Below are 8,780 nucleotides of genomic sequence, written 5' to 3'. Positions count from 1 at the left end.
GCTCCAGCAGGACTCAGTTCTGGCGGAGAAGGAAGAAACCGAGGAGCCCCTCGTCTTAAACCCAAAAGCCTCATGCCCCAAAGGGAAGCGGATCACCAGAGGGTCCACTGTGGCCTGTAAAGGTCTTAGTGTGGTGGGTTCCCTCCTCCCTACCGGGTGTCAGGAGTGTGCCGGACAATCATGGTCACAGTTCCTGCTGTTAGCCCGAAAAGAGTTGGCGAGCCAGGGAGGGGGAACTTACCTAAGCCAGATCAGTGGTGAGTGCAGGGAGCCAGCATCTGAAAGAGCGGAGCAGGGCAGGGTGTCTTGGCGGAGCCGGGGACGGGGGCTCTTGTTAGAAAGAGCTCACCCGTGTCCCGGGTTTCGGCACCAGAATGAAAGAATCCTCCACGCAAGACAATTCACCAGAGAGAATTCCAATTTTATTGCAAAAGGCTGTGTGCTTATATAGATCTAAGGAGAGATGGCAGGGCTTAGATAAATGGTGGGCCACCCGTTTATTGGCAAGTTCTTCCAGATATCAGTTCTGGAGCCCAGGAATTAGTTCTTATTGGGGCTAAGGTTCCCCACCAGGGAGATTTGAAATTGGCGCCGCTGGGAGAGTTCACACCCTCGGGAACTCTTCGCGCCAGTGAAAAAAGGAGAAAGTAGGAAGAGAAGGTCCTTAGGTGCCATGTTGGGGTTTTTTTCTCTGGGGTGCGGCTGTCTTTATACTTTTCCCAACACATAGGATGTTGGCGGAGGGTCTGGGGCTCAAGGCATCTCCCAGGGCTGTTGTCAGAATGAAAGCATATGAAGCCTTCTGGGTGGTACATGGCACATAGTAGGTGGTCAATAAATACTAGGGATAATATTGTAGGAGTTCGTTATGAACTGGTGAGGAATTTAACATGGCTACCAAAGAAATCACCTCTAATCTGTTCACATAATGATAAACAATCCATATATAAAGATCCACAGGAAAATACACAGCAGCAAAGTGAGCACAGTAGTCATCTCTAGGCAGAAGGATGATGCTTTAGGTTTTTTTTTTTCTTTTTGTCTTTTTCTTTTTAAAATGAACATGGATACTCCCAACTTCCCGTGGGTTTCCGTCCTGAGGAAACCCATGTGTGCTGAAACCCAATGCCTGGAGCACCCAAAATAACCTAATCCGGCGCGGCCTGTCAGGAGAGGGAGAACAGCCTCCGTCTGCCAGACAATGGGGGACATCAGCTCCTGCAGCCTTGCCAGGGTCTTGGACAGCAGGCTGTGGATATCCCAGCAGAGGCTACTGCTGTCCCCTGCCAGGAGCAGGCTTAAGACCCCAGGTTATGGCTCAAGTCAGGTCTGGCAGGAGGCACCAGGCCCTTAGGGCGCAGGCAGGCAGGAGCCCTAGTCCTGCAGAACCTCCTCCTGCCCAGAATAACAGCCCCTGACAGCCGCTCATCAGGGCAACAGCAGATTCCCTGGGTGCAAGAAGAGCCCCAGGCTCCTGAGGTTCCGCACCAACAGGCCCCAGGCGTGGACTGGCCACCCCTCCAGGGAAGGGCTGGCCCTGGCCAGGCTGCCCCGGTATCCTCAGCCCTGGGGAGGCAGGCCTTGTGCCCTTCTGCCCTCCTGCTTCCCGAGCAGAGGACCCCGGAAGATATCTGTGTCACAAGGAGTGGGTTTCCCTCCTGGCACCCTGTCACGCGCTCACCCACCTTAGGAAGTAGGCCCTGCTGTTCCCATGTTAGAGCAGGGGCCACCTGGTGACTGTGAGGTCCCATGGGCCAGGGCGGGCAGGATCCCCATCTCAGACCCGCCTCCCGCTCCCCACCCCGACACACACCCTGGAGGAACGAGGGGGGCCACGGTGGTTTCAGATTTTTCTACTCATAGGAAATATTTCTTCATTCCAACAACGTTTCTTTGCTACTCTGTCCTTCAAATCACCAAGGAAATACAAGGAACAGTGACAGCGTCGCTGCCCAGCCCTCTAGGCCGGGCTGCACGACATGGCACCAGGTGGGCATGTGTGTGGCAGGCAGGTGTGTGGTGGCTTTGTCCCTTCTGTGCTGGGGTCACACGCGTGTGCTGCCTCTCAGGAGGGCATCCGGGAGCTTCTCAAAACTAAAAATGTGCACATTCTTTGTCCCAGATGCGTCACTTAAGGACATTGTGGTAGGCAGAGTCAAGCCAGCAAAGGTGGGGACATCGGAGAGTCCACGCCAGGACCTGCCACAGACAAAGCCAGGCTGGCACTTGGCCTCTGAGGAAGGGAGCGGCCCACCAAGCTGGCTTCACGGTGCCCCTCTGTCCCTGTCTGGCCGAGCTGAGCACCTGTCGAGTCCTCGTGGCCCTGTGGGGAGTCCTGGCCAATCTCCTGACCTCTGGGAGCTCCAGGTTCCTTCTCTGCCCCACAGAGGTGATATGGCCACACAGAGGGCCACTGTGGGGCCATGTGGCAGGCTTGGTGACAATGTGCTCTGTCTCCCCTCTTGTCCTCTGGGGCCAGAACTCCCACACTCTCCTGACCAGGGCCACCTGTCCTGCAGCTGGTGGCTAGTGCCACTTGCAGCCGGAAGGTGAAAAGGTGTGCGGGTCTGGAGGGAGTGAGGTCTGTCACAGGCCAGGTCCAGGTGATATATGTAGCCTAGTTCTCTCATTAGATCAGAAGCCAGCTTGTCACAAGTTATGAAGGATTCATTTCTGTTTTCTGTAAAGATATCAGGATGTCTGTAGGGCCTGGCCATTAGTCGATGTCGTAAAGCCGATTGGAATGCCTGCCCGTGCCCCGAACTCACCCATGTCTGGTTTTCCCTGGCCAGATAACGACCCTTTCCTAAACCTTAGTGACGCCTCATAAATTCTGGCCTTCCCTGGCCGGATAACGACCCTCTCTGAGTCTCTAAGACCTCCATAAATTCTGATGTCGGGTCCAGCAAAAATGTAAACTTGTGCTATGCTCCTCAGAGTTTTGTTATCTGTAACCCCCCTTTGTGTAACTTTTTGGGCTATAAAACTGGGCTGCAAGGAAGCTTTGCCGCTGTCCTTGGCTCCCACGATTTTGATGGGAAAGGCAGCCCAGCTGGTCGAAATAATAAGCTTGCTTTAATTTGATTTGAATTGGAGTCCGTGGTCTTTTCTTGCGTCGTGGTCTAACACTCGCGCCTCACGTGGTTGTCCTGTTGACGTCTGTCTCCTCCCCAGCACTGCAAGGTCAGGCATGTGGCCCCTTAGCAATGGAGTCCAAGACGGAGGAGCTCAGTCTGGTGAACAGGAAATGGGGTTCGGACCTTTTCTTGAAAGAGAGCCTGGCTGCATCCCAGGAGGGACCACCGGGCTGGGAGGAGCCTGGTGTCCCAGCCACAGGCTCCTGACAGGGAACTGTTCCTCCCCAGTCTTTAGCGCCCATGGCCAGGCCTATGCCCATCTCTGGGGCACAGAGACCAGCAGCCCTGGCAGGAAGAGAGGGTAGAGGGGCAGGCAGGTGACTGGCCAACCCAGGAGATGGGCTCAGTGTCTTGGGCTCCCGGAGCTTCCCTTATCTGCATCCCTGCAGCCTTTGAGCTGGGGAGGACCATCCCCATTATCTCCAGCATCCACAACCCACCTGCCTCCACCCAACACAGAAGAGAAAACGTCGAATGTGGAGGCCCCTCCCCTGTGCCTGGGCTCAAGTCCCCTCTGGCACCTGCTGGAGGAAGGGAAAAGAGGTTGCTTCCTACCCTGACTGGGCTGTGCAGTGGGGCTGGGGGGGCCGGCTACTGGGTCTTGGGGAGACCTACTCCACCTCCCTCCTGTCCCCAGTACTGTGCTGCTGCCTGTGTCAAGGGGGACACATTTCCCAGGAGTCAGAGCTTTGTCTGGTCAGAAGGTCCAGGTTTCCTCTCTCCTGGCAACAGCTCCTCCCATCCCCACTGAGTTCTGTCCTGGACCCCTGCTGTGGGTCATACCCCCCCACACACGGCAGGGGGTCTCTTTTACAATAAAGAATGGGAACAATAGGACCTGCCCTCTGCTGGGCTCCCAGCTGAGCCCTGTTCTGCAGAGGAAGATCCTGGGGACAGGCTCCGTGCTGTGGGCCCCAGCTGTGGGGCAGCTCTGCAGGATTAATCCACTGGTACGGATTCACTGGGTTTCACTATAGGAGGGTGGGGGTGGCTGGAGGAGGTGGATCCGGGCTCCTGGCCCCTGGGGATTGTATTTTGTCCCTGATGAGCAGGGCTCTTTCTGCCCTCTGTCACCTAGTTCTGGGCTGCTTTCTTTCACCGTGGGGTTCAGCCCCACCTCACGCCCAGAGCAGTGGAGGCAGCCCATGATGGCTGACTTGCGGTACTGGGGATCCAAGGCAGGGCCGTCTCACATGCTAGGCCAGTGCTCGACCTCTGAGCGACATCCACAACCCTTAAAAGGAAATTGGGGAGGACTGGGAATTGAACCAAGGTGCCTCTTACCACTGAGCTACACAGACCCTGTCCCCAGCCCTTTTTATTTATTATTTTTGATGTAGGACAGAAGAGACTGGGCACCAAGGAATCTTCAGGAAGCAGGTTTATTGGCTGCAGGGCCAGAGGGCCTACCTCCTAAAATTCTCTGAAAATTCTTCTAACTTTATATACAGTGGGGGGTGGGGGGCCGAGGTTTCCATTTTCGTAGGAGTCTACTGAACAGTAACACACACACACACACACACACACATACACACACGCACGCACACACATTTTTTGAATTCATAGAAAGTACTCTTTTTTTTTTTTGGTCCTATTTTTAAGATTAGTCAGAGGTTTTACAAGTTTTACCACAAAAGCATCAAATGTGTGTGGTGAAACTTAGCTTTTTCAAGAGAAAGCAACTCAGAACTCACAGAGAATAGGAAGTCCTAAACCACATTGAGTTCTTGACAGAAATTTTTGCTGATATTCTATTAATAAGAAAAATCTTGGTGATGGTCTTTGGAGAAGCTCAATAAAAATTCTTGGTGGAGGAGGGGGCACCATTACATTTTGAGACAGGATCTCCCTAAATCGCCCAGGCTGGCTTCAAATGTGCAATCCTTCTGCAGCAGCCTCCTGCGTTGCTCGGATTACAGGCATGAGCCACCTTGCCCAGATGTACTGCATCTTTTTCTTACTGATCTGTGTAAGCTCTTGTTACGTTGTGTGTGGTTGGTCTCATTATGTTGCCCAGGCTGGTCTTGTTATGCTCGAATTCGGGACCCCCAAAAGACCACCAGAGACCAAGATCAATGTAAGTAGCAAAGAGGTGTTTATTGCTAGCTAGCTCGGTCCTCCGCGTGCGCACACAGCAACTGGTGACGCTGAGAGGCCCAAGCCCAGGGTTGCAGCAGTTTTATACACACCACGGGAAAATCAAATAACAACTCTAAAACATGATTTGCACATTCACTGGCGGGAACAAGTTGGGTAGGGGTGATTGGTTAGTACAAGAGGGGGATTCATTTGAACTGATTGGTTTAAGCCAAGAGGGGTGTTCGTGCTGAACTGAACTACATGGTTTCCCAACACCATAAACTACTGGGAGGGTCATCTGGCATCCCAGGTATTTCCCTGTCTCATGCTGATTGGTGGCTGCTAGGGGGTTACTCTGGGTCCCCACCTAGCCTGACTGAGTCAGGGACACCTGGGCAGCAGATCTCTCCTCTTATTTGTAGATAAACAACTTAGCAGGGTGGGAATGTGCCTAGGAGTGCTCTGTGGGTCTTTCCAAGGACAAAGGTCATGTCCCTTCCTTGGACAGGCTTTGCTCTGAGGTAGAGGCTGGTTTTTCAACCCATGCCAGGTGAGTGCGCTACCACTTGAGCCACGTCCCCAGCGCCTGGAAATTTCTTTTTCGGTGCTGGGAATCGAGCCCAGGCCTCGTGGGTGCTAGGCAAGTGCCCTGCCACCGAGCTGTACACCCAGCTGGAAGATTATTTTAAAAATTAGATTTGCAGGGGAGGATTCGCACTAGTCCACCAGCTTCCTGTCATTTGCTCTTGGGGCTGCTGAGCTCCTGCTCCTCCATATTGGCCAGAACTTTCCCTACGTTCAGCATTCCCTAGGTTTCCTCCCACAGAGCCTTCCGGTATACCTTGCCTCCTGGTGTTAGACAGCCTTTGAACTGGCCTTGTACGCTGCAGGGCCCAAGGAACTGGTAAAACACCTTCCTAGTTGCTATTCACAAGGGATTTAAAGATCTTTTCTGCACTCCTGAGAAATGGAGATCATTATTATTCCCATTTCTGTTGAAGAAATTGTAGTTAAGAGACTGAGATATACCCACACAGAAACCGCTAGAATGTATCAGAACAGGGATATAAATAAACCCTGTTGATTCTCTGCTCTCATGTTGCCTCTAAAATGCCCTTTTATAGCAGAGGGATGTCTGGGAAACATGCTTTTCTGTATAACAAATTTAATTCTCTATTTTTGTGGTATTGGAGATTGGCTCCAAGGCTGCTGGACCACAGAGCTACAACCTTGTTACCGCTGTTGACCGGTGACAACCCTTGGTCCCCTGAATGCTGAAGTATAACACCAGAGAAGCACGCGGAGGCAAGTGGAGAGTGGAAAGTAGAAGCTTTATTAAGGACAGCAGAAAAGACTTCTCCCCGAGGAAGAAGGGGACCCAAGGAAGGGGGAGGGCAACACTTTTCTATAGCTAAGGTCTTGTTTCAGCTCTCCCACACTCACATCTTTTGTTTCCTTTTATCTTGCAGTGATAGAATGCAGGTGCGAAGGCCCAAAAGGTGGGAGGTAGGTGGACTGGAGGAGTAATCTGGGCAGGAAGGGCCTGGGGCGGCTTTTGATTAGAATTTCCATGTTTGCTGGGAGCTGCTTCATTAACAGTTTCTTAGGATGGGCTCCGGACCTTGGGGACATTAACATTTCAATTTCCCCAAAAGCTGCTCTGTTTTCCTGGACTCCTTTCTCCATTTTCTTTCTACACTACCTACCTATCTGTAAATCTGGCTTTATCCTCAGCACTGGATTGTGGGCCTGCACCACCGCCCCGCCCCCACCCGGGTCATGCACTTTTATTATGAATCAAATACAAGTATTTGAGTAACCCCAATGTGCTGTTGTAAGCACATTACTTCCCACCCCCCAACAGCCTTCAACCTAGGTGTTATTATCATCAGTTTACACAGAAGGAACCTGAGACCCAGAGAAGTGAGGTGACTTGCCTGAATGAAGCCACACACTTGGTTTGGGGAGTTGAGATTGAGATAATTCAGGTTTCAGTTTTAAATTCCCTACTGGGCCAGGCTGCTGCTGTTGCTATTCATGTATTTATTTTGCACTCAACCACTGAGACACATCCCCGGCCCTATTTTGTATTTTACTTAAAGGCAGGGTCTGGCTGAGTTGCTTAGGGCCTCACTAAATTGCTGAGGCTGGCTTTGAACTTGCAATCTCTGGTCTCAGCCTCCTGAGCCCCAAGATGTTTGGAATGCACCTGACTGCTTCCTTCCAACAGAGGGGATTTTAGAATGCACACAGTTACTTTTAGGAATGCTTCACAGATGAGGTGACCTTTGAGGGGCCTCTTACTGTTGTATGGTCAATCCTAGTGTTGTAGGGACAGACAAGGCAAGGAGCCAAAGATAGCAGGAAAGAGTTTTATTAGACTGCAGCCAGGTTCAGAGGCACAGCTTTTTCATAATCAATCCCCTGAACCCCTAGTCTAGGTTGTTTCGGAATTTTATACCCAGCACGGAAGGGGAGGGGCTAGAAGTCCACAGTCTGCAGAAGTTCACATAAAAGCACCTTTTTTTTTTAAAGATAGAGAATTTTTAAAATATTTAATTTTTAGTTTTCGGCGGACACAACATCTTTGTTTGTATGTGGTACTGAGGATCGAACCCCGGCTGCACGCATGCCAGTCGAGCGCGATACCGCTTGAGCCACATCCCCAGCCCTAAAAGCAATTTTTTCTTTCACTGTTCTGGGCAAGTTATACCTGAGAAGGGGAGAGCTTCTTCTCCATTTTCTCTCCTCCCCTTCCAGCTGTTCCCATGGAGCCCAGTTGGTAACTTCTTTTATCTTAGAAATGTGGACATCTCTGTGAAGCCCAGATCAAGGCCAGAGGCCTGGTTTACACATTTCTACAAACTACTACACTGGATATGTTTGTGAAAACCTAGTAACGGGGTGTCCAGCACCTCCAGTGCCGATTTCTTCCAGGCTAGCATCCAAGTAAAATAGGGCGACACGAAAATAGGAAGTTTATCTACATTGAACTCTTTTGCTGACAGTCCCAAAATCAGCCATGGTGAAGATTCTGGAGAAGGTTAGTTAAGACTTTTTGTGGAGGAGAGGGTGCCACTGCACTAGAGGTAGGTGCTACCCCAGCACTAATTTTCCAGGCTGGGCACCTGAATGCTGGGGGAGGTCAAGGCCACGTGGCCAGGGCTGGTCATCCTCCTCCTCTGCCTCCCACTAGCTGGGCTCAGCGTCCAGACCCTTCTCAGTCTCATTCCCAGGCCTCTGGGTTGCCAGAGTGGACCGAAGAGCATTTCCTGGGATCTAAGCTCCCCAAGCAAGGAGGGCAGTAGTTGCCTGATCCGGAAGTAGTTGCTGAGCTTGCCGCTGCGTCTTCGGTTGCCAGGGCGCCGCCCCGGAAGTGAAGCGCGAAGCGGCCCAAGCGCCCAGCGGCGGCGGGAGGCGTCCTCTCGTGGGCGCCGCAGCGGGCGAGGCGGGGCCAAGGCCGCCCTTGGGCGCGGTCCCAGGTGCCAACACCCAGGGCTGGCCCGCGCCTAGGCCGCCGCCTCCGGGCGCCGCGGTGCGGCCGGGCGCGTGTGCGCGTGCGCG

Source organism: Marmota monax, unplaced genomic scaffold (assembly GCF_021218885.2).
Source record: "Marmota monax isolate L192 unplaced genomic scaffold, Marmota_monax_Labrador192_F-V1.1 WCK01_AAM20220418_F8-fsc00051, whole genome shotgun sequence".
In the NCBI taxonomy this organism is placed as follows: domain Eukaryota; kingdom Metazoa; phylum Chordata; class Mammalia; order Rodentia; family Sciuridae; genus Marmota; species Marmota monax.
Note: the sequence above shows the minus strand (reverse complement) of the source record.